Genomic DNA, 19,292 nt, shown 5'->3' on the forward strand with positions numbered 1-19,292 from the left:
CCATCTCAGGACTAAGCCTTTCCCATGTGGTCACAGAGGCCAGACTGGCCTTGCTACCTTTCCCACCTTCCCTTTCAGACCTTGCAAGCCCTTCCTGGCTCTGTGACTCGGCATAGTCACTCTAGTACCCAGTCATCCTTGTCTCCTATGAGTTCTCTACCAGCTCCAGTCCATCCTTGTCACCATCTTGGCTGAGAAGCACTTAAGTTACAACTAATTCATGGGGGCAGGCAGAGGCGCTTGCTTAGCCCAGGGTTTGGTCTTTAAGCTCCATAGTTATAAGGTGCCATAGGGAACAACAGTTGTTATAACACAATGGTGACTAATGAACTTACCCACCACTCTTAAAAGGTGTCATGCAAATACCTCAACCCTAATTAAACCAGCCTGCTTACTACGCAGCCGCCTCCTCCTCTTAGTAATCCTCCAGCTGATTTCCAGTGTGCAAAAAATGCCAAATAAGATGCAGATCAAATTCACTTTCCTGAAGTTGGAGGGTAAACCCACTAACAAAGGAGCTGGCAGAACTGGAGCCCATTAACAGCGGAGGGAAAATTGACAAGGATGCTGACATAGACTCTTCAAAAGAAGATGATTTGAATATCAAAGACGGGAGAAAGGCCCTAGGAAACTGATGAAACTCTGAAATGTTTTTGCAAAAATATTCCTCTTTATCTTCCTGTCATTGAATTTAAAATGGAAGACATACTGCGTTATATAATTTTATCAAACAGTTCATGCCCAAGAAACACAACTCACTCTTTTGGTTAGTCTAAGAATTAGTGCACAACTACACAACTATATTTTATGAAATAGATCACGTTTTTGTAATTTTTGGTTTTGTTCAAAGATGAAGTTCTAATCAAACCCATCTCCTTTACTAGTTACTGTGACCTTTTAGATAAGGTCAGTGTGAGCAGTGATACGTGGCGGAAGGCAGAAAAGAAGAAAAAGGCATATTTTAAGCAGAGGCAACAGCTAACAGGATGTGGAATTGAGCTTTTCCTGTTGTCTCAGGTGTTGGCTAGAGCTTCAAAGGTGAAGTCAATGTGCGATAAGAATCCCCACATCTAAAAAAGGTGCTAAGGATATCCCGCAGGACTTGTGAAGAGAAGGCTAGAGGTTCCTAAGAAGGAGTTCTTTGTCAGAGGAGCAAGCTATGTTTTTCCCTTCCCTCCCCATGGGGAAGGGGATCCAGCCACCCAAATCAAGCAAAGTGGGGAGTCAAGGGAACCTCAGGTTTAGGGGTGTTTTGTAAGAAAGGGAGACAAACTTGCCTCTTCATTTCAGAGAAGCTTGCTGAGTGGTGAAACACAGCAACCTGCAGAGTATTAATACTGCTGTCAGAGGGGAGGGTGCTCAGGGTGGTGGGAGAGCTTGCCATGTGTCTCCTGGTGTTTGAGGTATGAAGACTGAAAAGCAGGAGGCTAGCTGGAGCTGGGTGACAGGGTCATCCCCTCACCTTCACGGCTGTAGGGATAGCAAGATGAGTCTTTGCCCTTTGAAAGGCTAAAAGTAGAGGAATCCCATGCTTGCTTTAGTAATTAGAGGGCTACCGTCCAGGGAAGGGGGTGGGGGATTGAGCAGAGAGAGACTGAGAGATCAGCTGGAGAATGCAGTGTGGCATGTCTCCACAGGGGCAGTGGGAGAAGGTATCTCGGAAGTCCCATTCATATGCCCTATGGAAGAGCTGGACTGAGGATGAAGGGACTCCAGACCCTCACACAAAGGCCACACACAGCGCACACGTTAAACATGATGACCTCTGTCTCTTTGCTCTCATCTTCCCTCATCTGTTCAGTGCTAGAGGATCCCAAAGCAGGAGGGAGGGGGAGAGAGAAGGATGAAGGAACAAGCCATGCGCCCATCCCCACTAGAGTCTTTTTAAAAATTTTTATTGATTATTTTTGACTGCATAAGGTCTTCACTGTTGCATGCAGGCTTTCTCTAGCTGTGGTGAGTGGGGACTACTCCCTCGTTGAGGTGCAAGGGCTTTTTATTGTGGTAGCTTCTCCTGTTGAGGCACTTGGGCTCAGTTGCCTGGAGGCATGTGGAATCTTCCCAGACCAGAGATTGAACCATTGTCCCCTGCATTGACAGGCAGACTCCCAACCAGTGGACCACCAGGGAAGTTCCTGACTGCAGTGTCTTAACCCCCATGTCAGACCCTAGCCAGAGGGAGGGAAAGTGAAAGTCGCTCAGTCCTTCTTTGCAACCCCATGGAATTCCCCAGGCCAGAAGACCGGAGTGGGTAAACTTTCCCTCTTTTCCCAATGCAGGGATCAAACCCAGGTCTCCTGCATTGCGGGCAGGTTCTTTACCAGCTGAACCACAAGGGAAGCCCAAGAATACTGGAGTGGGTAGCCTATCCCTTCTCTAGCAGATCTTCCCGACCCAGGAATCAAACCAGGGTCTCCTGCATTGCAGGCAGCTTCTTTACCAACTGAGCTATCAGGGAAGCCCAAAGAGGGAAGGAAGAAATGGTAAGTTGGAGGTGAGACTCAAGTTTGAGTATTTATCAGTGCTTTTAAGATCCTAAATTGGAACTGTTACGGTATCTGAAAGTGACTGAAGTTTTGAGATCCACCTAGAGAAATCGCCAAAAAACAAGGAAGTAGACACAGAGCTCGTTTAAGGAGGAAAAAAAAACACACAAAAAACTGATGATGTGTTTGAGGAAAAGTAATATTCCAGTTTGCAACAGGGAAGTTTTTCTATTTCACTAATGTACTTATTCCTGGAATTTCATACCCAAGACAGCACTCCTGCCTTGAAACTACACACTGTCTGGCGGGAAAACTGGAAAGAAAGCAAATGGTTACAACACATGTCTTATGGGAAAGTGCAGGGCACTATGTGAGCACAGAGGAGGGCCGCTAACCCGATCCTGGGGCTAGGCAAGGTTTTTAATGAGGTGACATCCTGGCTTTACAGAAAAGAAAGAGCTGAGCAGCAAAAGCGGAGGAGACCGGGGCGTGAAGAGAGATAGGCAGGGATGGGGAAGTGTTGAGGAGTTGACTTGTAGTCGTGTTGGTCATGTGTCAACTGAGACAAAGAACGCACAACCTAAAAATTGAGAATTACATAAGGCAGACTTTAACCTGGGAGGCAGCCTCTCAGAGAGCTCCGAGGGACTCCTCCAAAGAGATGAGGGAGCAGCCAAAACATAGAGAACTTTACAAACAAGCACACCAAAAACAAGAATCAAATGCTTACTGATAATGAAAGAAAAACTGAATATCCGAAGGAAATGAATTTAGCACTTTTCTGTATGTATACGGGAAGATGCAGGAGTCTGGGCTCTTTGAAATCATTCCTTTGGTATGCACCATAGCCATCTAGGCCAGTATCCTGCTTTTCTCCATGGTGAATCCCCCAAGGGTGCACAGCTGGGGGTGACTGATCTGTTTACTGACACAGCAGGCAACATTTCTCACCCATGTGAGTGAATATGGAGCCCTGCCTGTGGACTACAGATGGTGATTTGGCAACATCAACCGAAAGCAGAGTTTGGAGTCCTGTGGGTGGATCACATGCCCCTGAACAAGCCCTTGATTCTAGATTCTAATGAGGTGGATGAAACTGCAGCCTATTATACAGAGTGAAGTAAGCCAGAAAGAAAAACACCAATACAGTATACTAACACATATATATGGAATTTAGAAAGATGGTAACAATAACCCTGTGTACGAGACAGCAAAAGAGACACTGATGTATAGAACAGTCTTATGGACTCTGGGGGGGAGGGAGAGGGTGGGAAGATTTGGGAGAATGGCATTGAAGCATGTATAATATCATGTATGAAACGAGTCGCCAGTCCAGGTTTGATGCACGATACTGGATGCTTGGGGCTGGTGCACTGGAACGACCCAGAGGGATGGTATGGGGAGGGAGGAGGAGGGAGGGAGGGAAGAGGGAGGTGGGAGGAGGGTTCAGGATGGGGAACACATGTATACCTGTGGCAGATTCATTTTGATATATGGCAAAACCAATACAATATTGTAAAGTTAAATAAAATAAAATTTAAAAAAAAAGAAAGAAAAGGCTGTGGATACAAGTTGGTCACATTGGGGTGCACGCGAGAATGTCTGCCCCCAGAACCTCAGCACCTCAATCCTGTTCTAGGACTCTGGGGCAGGTAGGGACCTGAAGGCTGTAGATGAACAGGTGAATCCCCCACAGAATGATGTTCGAGGGCTTTAGCCCTTGACCTCAAAAAGAGGAGCCCTAGCCCTAGTGACCTGCTGCTGCTGCTAACCACTTCAGTCGTGTCCGATGCTGTGAGACCCCGTAGACGGCAGCCCACCAGGCTCCCCCGTCCCTGGGATCCTCCAGGCAAGAACACTAGAGTGGGTTGCCATTTCCTTCTCCAATGTATGAAAGTGAAAAGTGAAAGTGAAGTCGCTCAGTCGTGTCCAACTCTTTGCGACCCCCTGGACTGCAGCCTACCAGGCTCCTCCGTCCATGGGATTTTCCAGGCAAGAGTACTGGAGTGGGGTGCCATTGCCTTCTCCGAGCCCTAGTGACCTGGGCTTAAGTAATACAGCCACACAGACTCTCTGGACCATGGTAGGCAGTTTTAAGGTTTAGATCCAACAGACTGAGCAGATGCAAGTCTTCATTCTGTCTTATCCCTTTCAGAGAGAGGCGAGGTGAACCCTAGAAAAGGCACGGCAGAAAAGATAAGGAAACAGAGGTTTATTCTGGTGCCTGGAGCATCGCCGATGGAAACAGAGCCTTTAGGGTATGTGTTTTCCCAGCAGCAGGTGGCCCCTGGCTGACGCATTACCCAGATATTCAGAAAGATAACCCTAAGGGGAGTCCAAGAGAAAGAAGGCACCAACTCCAAAGTGTGGGGCTCAAGAAAGGGTCTTGACTGTCATGTAACCATGTGCCAAACAGTTTCCCCGTAAGAGTTAAAGAACTCCCAAGAGGGATCCCCAGTGTTTTGAGGAATGAACAGAGGAAGAAAAATGGGACCTGATGGGGTGGGGAATGAAGCAACAGGAGGGTGTGTTCCCATAGAAGTTGAGGGAAAGAGTTTAGAAAGTTGATGGATAGAAGAGTAGAAAAGTACCCATTGGATTTGGTGGTGTGGGGTGGTAGGCCACTGAGACAAAACCTGATCTAGGCCAGTGATGGATTCAGGAGCCCAAAGGCCCTGAGCTCAGGTCTGAAGGAGATGTAAGGAGCTAGAGGGAAGGGGAAGCCCTTTCCTGAAGGCTGCCTATGAAGAAAAGGCACTGGTGTGAGAGACAAGTGCGCATAAGACAGCAATGGCATGAAGGAGGGTTTTCTCTTTGGGAAATCTGAGAGCCCCTTTGAATGATGACGGGGAAACAGGAAGGAAAGGTTGAAGAGGTGAAGAAATGAGTCATGACTGATAAAACCAGCACTCAGGAAGCAGGGAGGGAGGGATCTAGAAGAGAACGGATAATTAGTCCTAGATAACGACAGGGACAGTCTCTGTCTAAGCTAGGGGAAGGGCAAAGGGCAGAGGAGATGGGGTGAGTATAGATAAATGATAACTGGAGGGGCAGAAAGGTTGGTGTTTGTTTGCTTCCCTGGTGGTGAATAACATATCAATGAAAGCACTTAATGCTTTCAAAATATTTGTAAAAATATTTCATTTAATCCTCCCTACAAACCAAACAAGTCCTCTGGTTGGTTCCAAATCTCGGTACACTCCCCAGGGGCTCTATTACTCTTGGCTCTGGCTTGGTGCTGTCTCCTCCTTCATGGCGAGAACTCGCTCAGATTAATCCAACAATGTGGGGAAACCCAAACATTGGCCCTCTTACAGCTGCTGCCATTGAGGGAATCCAAACAACAACGGGTTCGTTCCTACCTTGCCTCTGGGCCACAAATTTCTTGCCATTCAGTGGCAACCAGCACCAGCATGTGGGTGAGCCAGCAGGCAGTTGATGTTCTGACCTGTTGCAAAAAAAAAAAAAAAGCCTTGACAAAATCCAGATCTGTATTAGATGCATGGTGCTACCTCTTGGCTATAGTCAAGGAATATCCCCTGACTTAATGGGAGTTAAGAGATGAGGTCTTAACTTGAAATGAGTTGGACTGAGGACGCCTTGATCAGTTACCCACTTCACTTCCTTATAGCCTGTCAATACTCAAAGAACCGGAGGCGGTAGCCATGCTCCATCAGTCTTGCAGATTCCAAGCGGTTGTTAGACCCACGGTCTTGCTCCTGGACTTTCTCCCATTCTCAGGCAGCACCGTTTCAACCATTTCTGCAGTCCCCTAGATATTCATGATGGGAAAGAGGGGAGAGGAGCAAGGTGAAAATTGCAAAGCCGGTGAAAGGCCGAGAATTGCGTTGGATCAGAAGAGCGTCCCTGTGGCTATCAAGTCAGGTGACATCCATCTGCTTTTGTGCCAGTGTTTTGTAGGCTACTCTGAAAGAGAAATTTGAAAATGTTTTGAGCCATACTGGCATCATTTGACTAAAAAGTCACTTTTAAGAGCAACATTATTGGCATATACAGACATGTATTTGGGTGTAGTTGTTATTTAATTGCTAAGTTGTAACTGACTCTCTCCTGGCCCCCTGGACTGTAACCAGCCAGGCTCCTTTGTGCCTGGAATTTCTCAGGCAAGAATGCTGGAGTGCGTTGCCGCTTCCTCCTCCAGGGGATCTTCCCAACCCAGGGATCAAACATGAGTCTCCTGTATTGCAGGCAGATTCTTTTACCACCGAGCCACCAGGGAAGCCCCACATTTGGGTTACACATTCTGATACATTTGTTAAGAAAGTTCATTATTTTATGGTCATACTTTATGCAGTCTATCAAGCAGTTTATCTGACTGTTAAAAATGAAGCTCTTCCAGCTGAGATGGAAAGATTTAATGTGGATTCAGTCTTCAACTTTGTGCCAAGTATCTTTAAACTTTCCAGTCCAGAAGAAGATTGAGGCTTTTTGACATTATGAATCAACAGTGTGGTTAAAGGTCATAGGTTTAAATAATCTGACACAATGTAGCTCTGATTTGTACATTCAAGAGGCAGATCCTTTTGACCCCAGAGCATGGGTGAAACTGCTAATCCTGATATGGAAGCTCCAGAAAGCAAAATCACTTTGTTTTAAGGTGGCTGTTTGCCTGGGTGCTGTGCTTTAATGTAAACCAAGCAGGTTCACCATGCACTAACCAGGCGAGCAATGAAAACAAGCTGGGGCATTACACCTGCTTAGGGAAGCCGACCTGGTGACCCAGGGCAAGCGGCACAGGAGATCTTCTGGGCCTTCCCGCATCACCTCCTACCCTTCCTTTCACTTCCATCCATTTCGGCAGCCAACTCAGCGGTCTTCCTGCACTCTTTCCAGGCGCCGTGTTAAGTGCACTGGACCCAGACTTGGGCTCCTCCAGGCCTGGCCCTTGGCACGGTCCCCGCAGGGTGGACACACTGCCTCTGGTCCTCCTACTCTTGGCTGTTTCAGGGACCACCTCTCAGTACCTCCACTGGACAAGGCCCAGTCTCTCTGGAAAATAGCCAATAACTGCAGTAGTCTGTAACTCCTGCCCTGTGCAGCAGGTGGGTGTGGCAGAGAGCCAACAAAACACATTTCTCCAAAAATGTTGAGATCCTCAGTTTTTAAGTAGATGTCTCTCCAAAGAGGCCCTTTTGCATGCTATTGTGTGGCCGGAGCAGTGCCTGTGTTCCCTGACTTTTGCACTAAAAACCCACATAGGCCCACTTTACATTTATTAAGCTCCTGATACACGCACATCATCACAAGTGTGCCACTTGAAGTATGTCACTCTGTTTCTCTCTGCTCCCTGAAAACCCTCCCCACCTCCAGGGCAGAGGCAGTGCCACCCGGGCCCCATCTGCTTGGTGTCAAAAGCTCTTTCCTCTCATGAAAACTTCACATGACCATAGGTTTGGGCTTTTTTCCTTCACTTTGGAAGAAAAGAAAAACATGCAGGTAAGAACACTGCTGGGCTTCCCAGGTGGCTCAGTATTTAAAAAAAAACTGCCTGCCAAGCAGGAGACGTGGGTTTGATCCCTGGGTCAGGAAGATCGCCTGGAGAAGGAAATGGCAACCCACTCCAGTATTCTTGCCTGGAGAATCCCATGGACAGAGGAGCCTGGTGGGCTACAGTTCATGGGGTCACAAAGAGTTGGACACAACTAAGGAACGAGAACAACAAAGGACACAGTTGTGTTGTCAGAGTGATTATTTGGCTTCTGGCCAACTCTTGATCTCATGGTGGGCAGAGAGAAGGCTTGGTAAAAATCAGCTCTGTTCCTCCTTTTTGTCAATTCAAGCTGAAAAAATGTAAACCAGCCAGGTCAGCAGAGCCTTTGCCCCAAAGTGAAGGCATTTACGGTATCAAAGAATATTTATTTGAGACATTTCAACCTGGATTTCCTGAGAATGAATTGGAAGCAAATGAATAGATAAGATCTGGATGGAACTGGACTCTCTTCATTCACACAGTTCATTAGAAACCAGTGCCCCTGTTTTGGAGGATGGGTCTGGGCATTGGAAGAAACCTTGCACCACCTTCTGATGTGCCCTGGACTGGAATGCTGCTTCCCTGGTCTTCAGCCTTGGAGTGGACATCAAGACTGGGTTCACACTTCAGAGTAGATTCTAGGATAGCAAGGTTTTCTCCTCCAAAATTATGATGCTAATAATCCAAAGCAGACTGCTGTGGATTGGCAGTCTGGCAGCTCAGACAGCCAGCCCTACCTTAACAACACAGAGTTAACAGAAACACATTTTATTTATAGTTTCTCTTGTGTTATATTTGATGGCCATTTCCTCCACAAAATAAAGACTGAATGAGGCATAAACGTTTCTACTCATGATACATGGTTCAAAGCATGCTTAAAAGACTAATGCTCATTTTGTCTGGACTCACACATCGATTACATTTCTAGCAGATGTAATATCCTGACATTTCTCCATCTAAGTCAATCATACACGTTCATTTGGCACCTTCATGGAGGGCAGTGTTTCAGGTTGGCACGTGGAAGCCTTAGTTGGGCTCCTTGCTGTGGGGAAAGTTCATTAAGGAGAGACAGAACTGTGTGAGGAGTGCTGATGTTGGCAACTGACTTCAAAATGCAATTTTTAAAGCAGATGAATTGATGGGTAGATAGGATTTTTTAAAAAGTATTTGGTAACACATTTCTAGCAAAATGCTAATTGTGGAATCTACCTGATAGGTATATGGGTGTTCATTGTACAATTTGCAACTTTTCTATATGTTTGAAATTTTTTGTAATAAGACACTGGGGAGAAAAATCCATGTAGCTCTGGCCACTGAAGAGCAAAGATGTTCTCTCAGCTCTCAGACTGGGAAGACCACAGAATATAATGATGTAGGTTTATTGAGTCCTCACTGCTCACTAAGCACTTTCTGTGTACTCTCTCATTTGTGCTCACAACCACCTGTGAAGTACCATCCTCCTCACTTTATAGATGGGACAGCAAAAGCTCAGAAAGCATGAGATGCTTGTCTAGAGTCACATAGCTGGTAAGCATCAGGTTCAGGATTTGAACCCAGGTCTGCCTGCCTCCAGAACTCAAAGCCATGACGAATGCACCACACTTGAGCCCCAGATGCAGATGGCTGTTATGGTGCCTTGTGTTGGGAGGAAAGCATTTGATGCTTGGGAAAAGTGGGAGAAATGCCCCATGCTAGCCCTGCCTCCCCCTCTAATGGGTTTCAGATAGTTTTATTCTTTAATTGTCCTTTAATTAATAGATACCCAGACTGCCACCTGGGAATTTTATTCTGGCTTCATCTCTCTCACTTTTTATCCCCCTCACTTTAAGCAAGAAGTTGATTTAAACAACAAGTTGCTTGGCTTGAAAACTATATAGAATGCATTCCTTTTAGAGTAATTATCTCCAGTTAAGGACAGATTGTCCCACATATGAGAGCTACAAACAAAAATGTTATCAAATTGCCTGTGGTTTTACAACAATAAATGATAAAGTTCCACAATTGAACACACTATGCAAGGATTTTTATTTCGTTTTTTATTAAACAGTGAAACAGCAAAATAACTTACTGGAATATAAAGATAAGAGCTGAAGAAGCATGCTATTAATGCAAAGGGAAAATTTCCACAGCACTAGGAAGTTTTTCCCATCCCATCTCTCTTGAAATTGATCAAAACCTACCATAGGCTATTTAATTTTTTAAAAATGCAGCATGTTTGTGCACATATGCCATTCCTAGATATACAGTAAAAGAATAGGGAAAGGAAAATAAAATAGAGGAAATTGTTCTATGGTCAGGATATGGTGGAAACAGATTGTGGTTTTCTAGTTGTGAACACACTCTTGGTCTGTAGGAACAAAGCTCTGGAGTCAAGTAGCTGCTGGTGTTGCTGCTGCTGCTGCTGCTGCTAAGCCACTTCAGTCGTGTCCGACTCTGTGCGACCCCATAGACGGCAGCCCACCAGGCTCCCCCGTCCCTGGGATTCTCCAGGCAAGATCACTGGAGTGGGTTGCCATTTCTTTCTCCAATGCATGAAAGTGAAAAGTGAAAGTGAAGTCGCTCAGTCGTGTCCGACTCTTAGTGACCCCATGGACTGTAGCCTACCAGGCTCCTCCGTCCATGGGATTTTCCAGGCAAGAGTACTGGAGTGGGGTGCCATTGCCTTCTCCAGAATCAAGTAGCAGGTTCCTTTTATTATTATTATTATTTTCTTGACTATGCTGGGTCTTGTTGCTGCTCGAGCTTTTCTCTAGTGCTCAGGCTTCTCATTACAGTGACTTCTCTTGTTGTGGAGCAGGGGCACCGGGGCCCATGGGCTTTGGCAGTTGTGGCTCCCAGGCTCTGGAGTTCAGGCTCAATAGCTGAGGCCCATGGGCTTGATTGCTCTACCACATGTGAGATCCTCCTGGATAGGGGATTGAACCAGTATCTCCTGCCTTGGCGGGTGGGTTCTTTACCACTGAGCCACAGAGAAGCCCAAAGTTTTCTTCTTAATAGATGCCATAATTGCATCTTCACCCTCCATTTCCACCTGTGCAGGTGTGTCTGTTTCACTGACTGCTCATCAAATCAGAATCTGGTGTGTCTCCCTGAGAAAGCCTGGTGTTAACCACTGGCTTCCACTAGGTGATATAAAAATGCCTCTTGACCTTCATCTGTGCCACAGAACCTGCCGCCTCCAGGTTAATGTCATGTGTTCAGTCTTAACTCTTTCCTTGGGCTTTTTGTCCGCCTTTGTGAGTGGCCAAGTCTCTCGGCTGTCGCTTCACGGGACGGGAGCAGAACCATGCTGAATGAGCACCATCTCCTTCTGCGCCCATTGCCCTCATGGAGTTGCTTCCAGCTCTTTGTTGAAGAGATGAAATATGACGACACTCCCTGAATTGGATCCTTGCTGCAGTTTTCAGCTCTCTGGGCGTTCTCACTTCAAAGACCCTAAGTATCTCACGATTGAGGTGTGAAGCCTTGCATGATGTCGAGGTAGGGGGTAGTGCCTGGCTGTCAGACCTGGGTGCTGCTTCTCAGAGGGTCTGGGAATCCCTGTGCAGCCCCGGGGAGGCAGGAACACCAAGGCGAGGGCGCTTGGGTCACACAACATACGGTTGTCTTTCTCCGATTCCGCTTGTTTGGGGTTTCTGTCCTCAGTTTCCCTTCCCTCTATCTTTTAAATGGAAGCTGTGAGGCTGCTTCCCAAAACCAGAGAAAAGGAATTCAAGCCCATAGATGGCTTTCCCACTTGCACGCCAACGACTCTCTGAGCCCCCTCACCACCCTGGAGTAGACAGCCGGAGAGAAGGTTTTAAAAACCAGCGCCAGGGAGCAGGGAAGGAATGTCTCGGGGCTGGGCCTCTGGGTCTTCTCTGAGCTACTCCTCAGATAACCCAGAGGTCAGGCTGTCAGGGGAGCATTGCTGGGCTTTAATGCCCTCCAGGGACTGCGAGCCCAGGGTTCCAGCCAGCACTAATGTTCTGATTTCTCAGGGAATGTATTTAGACTTCATTAGACTACTCGGTTTCAGGATGATGCGGGTCAGGTGTTGTGCGATTGGGGCTGAATACCAGCCTCCCTCATCCTGGCCTGAGAATCTCTGTTGGCATCTTCCCACCATTCTCCAAGGAAAGGTCAGGTCTAAGCCTGGACCCTGGGGCCTTCGAAGTCAAAGTAATGTGGCATCAGATTGTAAAGGCTGTAAAAATGTTCAAAGGAATCTTGGATCATCTAACCCTCTCTGTCTTTTTTTAAATTGTGGTTAAAATATGCATGATGTAGAAGTTATCATTCTGGCCATTTTAAAGTGTGCAATTCAGTCACATGAAATACAATCACAGTGTTTTTCAATCATCACCATTACTCATTTACAGAATTTGTTCATCATCCTAAACTGGAACTCTGTACCCATTCAACAATACCCTCTTTTAAAAAAAAAGAAATCAACCAAAAAGGAGTGGGGCTGACCAAATGTCATGCAGGTAGGACAAGGGTTTACAATATCGGGATTAAAAGCTCTGACACACCATCTGATTTCTTTTTTTTTTTTTTTTTAATTTGACTGCAGCAGGTCTTACTTGCAGCATGCAGGATCTATTTCCCTGACCAGGGATCGAACCCAGGCCTCCTGCATTGGGAGCACAGAGTCTCAGCCACTGGACCACCACCCTATTTCTTAAAATAGGATTTTGTATACACACACACACACGCCTGTATTCATCTAGCACTCAATTCCTTGTTCAGGAAGCCACACTTTCAGAAGAATGCTGGCAAACAAGTATGTGTCCAAAAACAACAGACCGGATGATGGCAAGAGACCTGGAAACCCCACCCCATAGACATGAAAGGAGCTGGTGATGGGGGATTCAGGACAATAATGGGTGTTGTCTTCAAAAGGGGTTTAATGTGTGGTGTAGAAGAGGCTGAACTCACCTGGCCTCGGAGGGCAGGACCGGAGGAGCGTACATGGCAGCAGCTGGGCCATTTCTGTGGAAACGCCAAAGATCTCTTTAGTAACTCAGTCAGCTATGGCAGCAGGCAGCGGGTTCCTGGCTGCTGAAGGCAGGGAGCGGAGGCTGGGGGCCCCAGGTCACCTGCACTGACACACTGGGGAGAGAATTTACGCAGCGGAGAAAACATCCCTTCCAACTCAGACATGTCATGCGGGAGTTGGATGATGACATCTGAGCCCAGAACCTGCATTGGCACCCAGTCTAGCACCATTCATGCTCTCCTGGGCCAGAGTCCTGAAACAAAGGGCTTTGGAACCATTCTATAGAAGGTGCTCATAGTTTTAATTGATGACACAATCAGGCAGAGCATAGAAGGTTGGGACTATGTACTCTTTGAACCATATGTAGGTTGTGACCTGTCATGAAATCAATATATTCAGCAATTTTTAAAAAATGAAATAGAATGAATAGAATATATCAGAGTACAATGCACAGGGTGGGATGAATATTAGGCATTTTTCTTTTTTTATTTGTTGTATTGAAGTATAATTGATTTACAATGTTGTGTTAATTTCTGGTATACAGCAAAGTATTCAAAGCCTTCAGTTCAGCTTTGTTCAATTGCTCAGTCTTGTCCAACTCTTTGTGACCCCATGGATGGCAGGCAGCATGCCAGGCTTCCCTGTCTGTCACCAACTTCTGGAACTTACTCAAACATATTTCCATTGTGTCAGTGATGCCATCTAACCATCTCATCCTCTGTCATCCCCTTCTCCTCCTGTCTTCAATCTTTCCCAGCATCAGGGTCTTTTCCAATGAGTTGGTTCTTTGCATCAGGTGGCCAAAGTATTGGAGTTTCCGTTTTAGCATCAGTCCTTCCAATGAATATTCAGGACTGATTTCCTTTAGGATTGACTGGTTGAATCTCAAAGCCTACATATATATATATATATTTCCCCAATGACTCAGCGTGTAAAGAATCTTCCTGAAATGCAGGAGACACAAGTTTGATCCCTGCATCAGGAAGATCCCCTGGAGAAAGAAATGGCAACCCATTCCAGTATTCTTGCCTGAAAATTCCCAAGTACAGATGATCCTGGTGGGCTATAGTCCAAAGAATCGCAAAGAATTGAAAGTAACTGAACACACAAACCGATATATATATATTCAGATTCTTTTCTATTGTAGATCGTTACGAGATACTGAATATAATTCCCTGTGTAATACAGTAGAACCTTGACGGATATCCATTCTACACATAATAGTTTGCATCTACTAATTCCTGCCACCTTCCCCCTTGGCAACCACAAGTCTGTTCTTTGTGTATGTAGGTCTGTTTTTTTCTTGTAAGTAAGTTTGTTTGTGTCACTTTTTAGATTCCACATATAAGTAATGTCATACGGTATCAATATTTGTCTTTCTCTTTCTGATTTACTTCCCTTAGTATGATAATCTCTAAGTTCATCCATGTTGCTCCAAATGGCATCATTTCATACATATTTTATGGCTGAGTGTGTATATATGTATATATACATACATCACGTCATCTTTATCCATCAGTAGTTTTCAAGAAATACTTTTGGTTATATTGTCTCTGTGTGTGTGTGTATACAAGGTCAATGTAAAATCTGTGTTCTACCAGTGCTTTGGCCACCTGATGCGAAGAACTGACTCATTGGAAAAGACCCTGATGCTGGGAAAGATTGAAGGCAGGAGAAGGGGACGAGAGAGGATGAAATGGTTGGATGGCATCACCGACTCAATGGACATGAGTTTGAGTAAACTCCAGGAGTTGGTGATGGACAGGGAAGCCTGGCATACCACAGGCCATGGGGTTGCAGCGAGTTGGACACAACTGAGCAACTGAACTGACTGACCATGGGTTTAATTTTCCCTAGTATAAAATTTTAAACTTAATGCAAAGCATGGAACAGACATGTCTAGTGTATTAGAACTGGGTCACAAGTTGCTAGAAAGGTGACATGCCAGATTAGAGAGGTGACAGTCTCCGCCAGGCCGGGCAGCTCTGACTGCTTGCTTTCTTGGCCCCGGACACGGTGACACTCATGTCTGTGGTCCTGCAGTTGGACCCACAGGGTAAGCAAGTGCTTGGCTGAGAGCAGTCGAAAACCTCTGCACGCCTGAGGAGAGGACAGAACAGCAGGTCTGACATTTTGTTAAAGTCTTCCTTTCACACAAGGGACCGTGGTGAAAATAAATTTTGATCCTCAGACAATAATGAGAAGCAAACCCTGGAGACAGAAAACCAAGGGTTTTATGCAACCCTTCTTCCCCATCTCCACGGAGATCCCCACACCTGCGTTCAATTGCTTTACTCTCTCTTCTCTTAAATCAGGGTCTTCTGTCTTCCTGGGACAGGACTGTGAGCACATATGCAGGGGGCTTTAATTAAAAGGGAACTGCCCAGAAAACAACAAAACTCTGTAAACCAATTATCCTTCAATTAAAAAATAAATTAAAAAAGGGGGGAACTGCTAAGTACTCGAGAGGGTTTTGAATGGATGGGCACATCATGGAGTGCAACATTTTGGACCATGATGCACAAGAGGATGTCTATGGTAAGACCAAGCGATATGATATATACACACACAGTGTTTCCCAAACTAAAGGAAGCTGCTGCCAGATTTCCGCTGAATCCTTTCTGTAATGCAGACATGGTATAACAGATCTGTTTTTGTGTCTCCAACGTCCCTTAACATATACGATTTCAGCATCCACCTTCCTCCACTTTCTACAGACAATTGTTTCTGTGCTGCTACCATTCCATGTGGTTGTCGCGGGACTGCCAATCACAATGTCTCGCCCCATCTTTCTGGACTCGATGATTGGTCCATGGAAAACGCAACAGACCCAAGCTGGGCCAATCAGAGGTTTTCCTGATATATTAAAGCAGTAGGCAATAACTCAGTTTTGCCCTATGGGAAAAGGAGAAGTTTTTTCCCATAGGGAGCTATAGGTTAGCGCTGCCTTTGGCCTCATTTTCCTCCAGTCGTGCGGAAGAAGACAATGGACACGGCGAGAGAACAAGAACTCGGATGAAAGTCTTGCTGCTTTGGCCAGTTCTGCAGGCCAGCACCCAGCCTACTTTACTTGCATGGACAGACAGATGGAGGAGCGATGTATGGTGGGGCAAAGGGTATTTGTTTGTTGCTTAGGCTAGTATGAGTTGCTTTTTGTAATTTACACCGTGAAGAGTTGCTTCAGCATGCATATAATGAAGCATTACAGGATTTCGAGTGAAAACCTGTGTTTGAAGCCAAGAGCTGATTCTTATTAACCATGTTCAAGATATCTAACTTGTCCAGACCTCAGTCTCATCATCTGTACAATATACAAGGTATTCATGAAGTTTAAATGAGCTAATTGTGTGAAAGTGCTTTGTATAATGATGAAATGTTGTCTGAATGTTAAAGTAATTACTAATCTAAGCACCTTTCTCCTACAAAATAAAGGGGGGCCGGCAGTCTCCCTCATGACCCTCCCAGCCAATCCACTCTACCCAAAGGAACCACTGTTCTGACCCCTATAATTAGAGATTATCAGAAAACCTGGGTTTAAATACCAGTGTTGCCAATTATTAACAGTATGACTAACTTCTTTGAACTGTAGTATTATCATCAGTAAAATGGAGTTAATTTAAAAAGAAAAAGCTTTGGAGAGTAGCTGAAAAGTTTGCTAGGCTTTCTAAGATAAGTTTGCCAACAAGGATCCTTATAATGTGGTCTGTTAAGGAATAAGTGGTTTATTTCTCTGCTATGAGACCATCGAGGGCAGGTGCTTGGGTTGGTGGGTGGCTTATGCACCAGGTCTGATAGCAGCTCGTGGATTTGAAGACCATTACAATCTGCATCAACTTAACCAACAGGAAAGGGGAGAAGAGCATGGAGGAGGCAGCTCCAGTTGAGTGTGGTTAACTCTCGCTCAGGGTCCGTTAGTGAAGGCGTAGACATGTGAGCCCTCCTGGCTCAAGGGAGGCTGGGAAATGTAGTCACAGGCTGGACAGCCATGTTCCAGCTACAACACTTGCCAGCCAAGGGCGGGGGGCGGGGGGGACAGATTTCAGAGGAGAGCTACTGCACAGGGAGTAAATAATTGCATTTAAGGTGTTTAGACTATTCCAGAATACGGGGTTGTACCAAATATGAGCTGTTTAGTATTGTTAATTCTCATGCAGTAGAAAATTAGGAAAGAAAGTTTTTCCTCAAACTGGGCCACAGAATGGCTCTTTCTAGGAAAACTATTTCTCATCTCAAGATTATATTCTGCCAGGTTCCCTTGGCAGCTCTCAGCACATCACTCAACCCCTTCTCTCTAAGGGCTTCCATTCGTCTACCCTGAAGAGCTTTTAAAACACTCCCTTGTGACAATCTTGAAAGAGCAGTCATGGAGAAAGTCCAGCCTTGTCTGCTGGAAGGCCCCGTTTACTTATGGGATGAACTCAGACAAGCAGACAATTAATGATAAATGGATATTAGACTTGTTACATTTCCCAGCCTAGTTTTAGCCAAATTATGAATTCATGTAAGCCAATATGGAGATCCTGGGAATCTCTTTTGTTAACTTGGGCTCCAGCTACTCCTCTTCTGCTTGCAGACTTGTGGGGAAGAGGGGATGTGGTGGGCACCTGGCTATAAGAGGATGGCTAAGATTGACTGACAGTACGCATTTTGATGTCATAAATAATGCAAGCCTCCGTCCCATTAGCCATGGAAATTTGCAGTAGGAAACTAGTGAAGTTTTTAATTATAAAGTCCTAACTGTTTAGTCTTCCAAGGAGACAGAGTTCCTAATAAATACTCTGGCAGAGGGCTTAAGCAGGGGGTGGGCTGCGTTGTGTAGCTGGATGTATGAAAGACCACCCACAAGGCTAGGAGGGCAGGCAGGCCGGAGTAGGGCCTGTTCATGACCTCAGCAGATGGGTTGCCAAGGAAACAAAACGCCCCCCTGCCCCTTACCCCACCCCCGGAACTGCCCAGACCCAGGGAGGAATTGGGGCTCGCTTCGGACAGCCCACCTGCACTTAGCTCGTCCACTCGTTCCTTAGCAACCTTGAGCATCTTTAGGAGCCATTCATTGTGCAGTTTCACCCATCAGCTGTGACTAGGACCTGACTTCCTCCACTCTGCTTGTTACAGTTTCCAGCTGTGACCAAGCACAAGCATTGGCTTGCAAAAGAAAAAAAAGGAGTGATTATCTCTCCCTTACTGGACTATAACGGAAGATGGGGAAATCAGGAAGTGCTTCTTCCATCGAGCACTCTTATAAAAATGCCTGCAGGGTCGATATGTCTGGTGGGGGATGGGGTGGGAGGATGGACTGCCTGAAGCCATCACACACACAGCGTCAAGTGGAGGCAATTCTCCTGATCATTTGGGCTAAAATTCTTGTACTGAAAGGTCCAGAAAGTTGACGCTAGGTTGCTTATCTTTATTTATTTCTAGGCTGACACTCCCAGAAAATTACCTCAGTTTTCTGCTTCACTTCACTTGTCCAGCCAACCTACAGGGAAGTCAGTTAACTGCCTGGTTCCTTGTTCAGTCGCTAAGTCGTGTCTGACTCTCTGTGACCCCAAGGACTGCAGCATGCCAGGCTCATCTATCTCCCAGAGTTTGCTCAAATTCTTGTCCTTTGAGTCGGTGATGTCATGCAGCCATCTCATCTTCTGTTGACCCCTTCTTCTCCTGCCCTCAGTCTTTCCCAGCACCAGGGTCTTTTCCAAGGTTCAAATCCCAAGAGCTGCTTCTAGAGGCAGCCACAGTGTCAGGTCACCACAATGTCACCTTCCCTATCACTGAAGGGAACAAGTGCCACCCTGGAGTAGGGGACCCCAAGAATGCCATCTCGTCTGAACACTAACAGACAGATGGACGCCACCTCGGATTTTCAAGGGAAGTACCAAAAGACAGAGGAAGCCTATACTAGAAGCTTCCAGAGCCCCTTCGGGTGGTATCCATAGAAACTGAAGAAAACAAAGGTAACAGGCAGCCCAACTTCAGGCTGCGGAGACAGCCCAGGGTGAGTCAGAGCTAATAAAAGTGCTCTGTAATGTCCCTGCACAAACTGTTGAGACGCTTGCAAGCCTCAGAGCGTTTTCACTTTGGCCTGGAGCCCCAGAATCCATTCAGCTGGTGATTAATTGCAGGAAAGATCCTGGGAAATAGATCAGGAACTGAAAGTGGTTTGTATCAGTGTGATCATTAAAATTTGATCAAAAGCTGGACTTGGCTAGTTCCCTTTGGATGGTGTTTTCTGAAAGCAAGTTTGAAAAAGCAGTTCCCAGCCTTCCTACCATGAACTCGTCTTGAATTCCCAAGTCATATTTTGAGGCAACACTGCATAATGGATCAGAAGTAG

Source organism: Bubalus bubalis, chromosome 11 (genome assembly GCF_019923935.1).
Source record: "Bubalus bubalis isolate 160015118507 breed Murrah chromosome 11, NDDB_SH_1, whole genome shotgun sequence".
Lineage (NCBI taxonomy): Eukaryota > Metazoa > Chordata > Mammalia > Artiodactyla > Bovidae > Bubalus > Bubalus bubalis.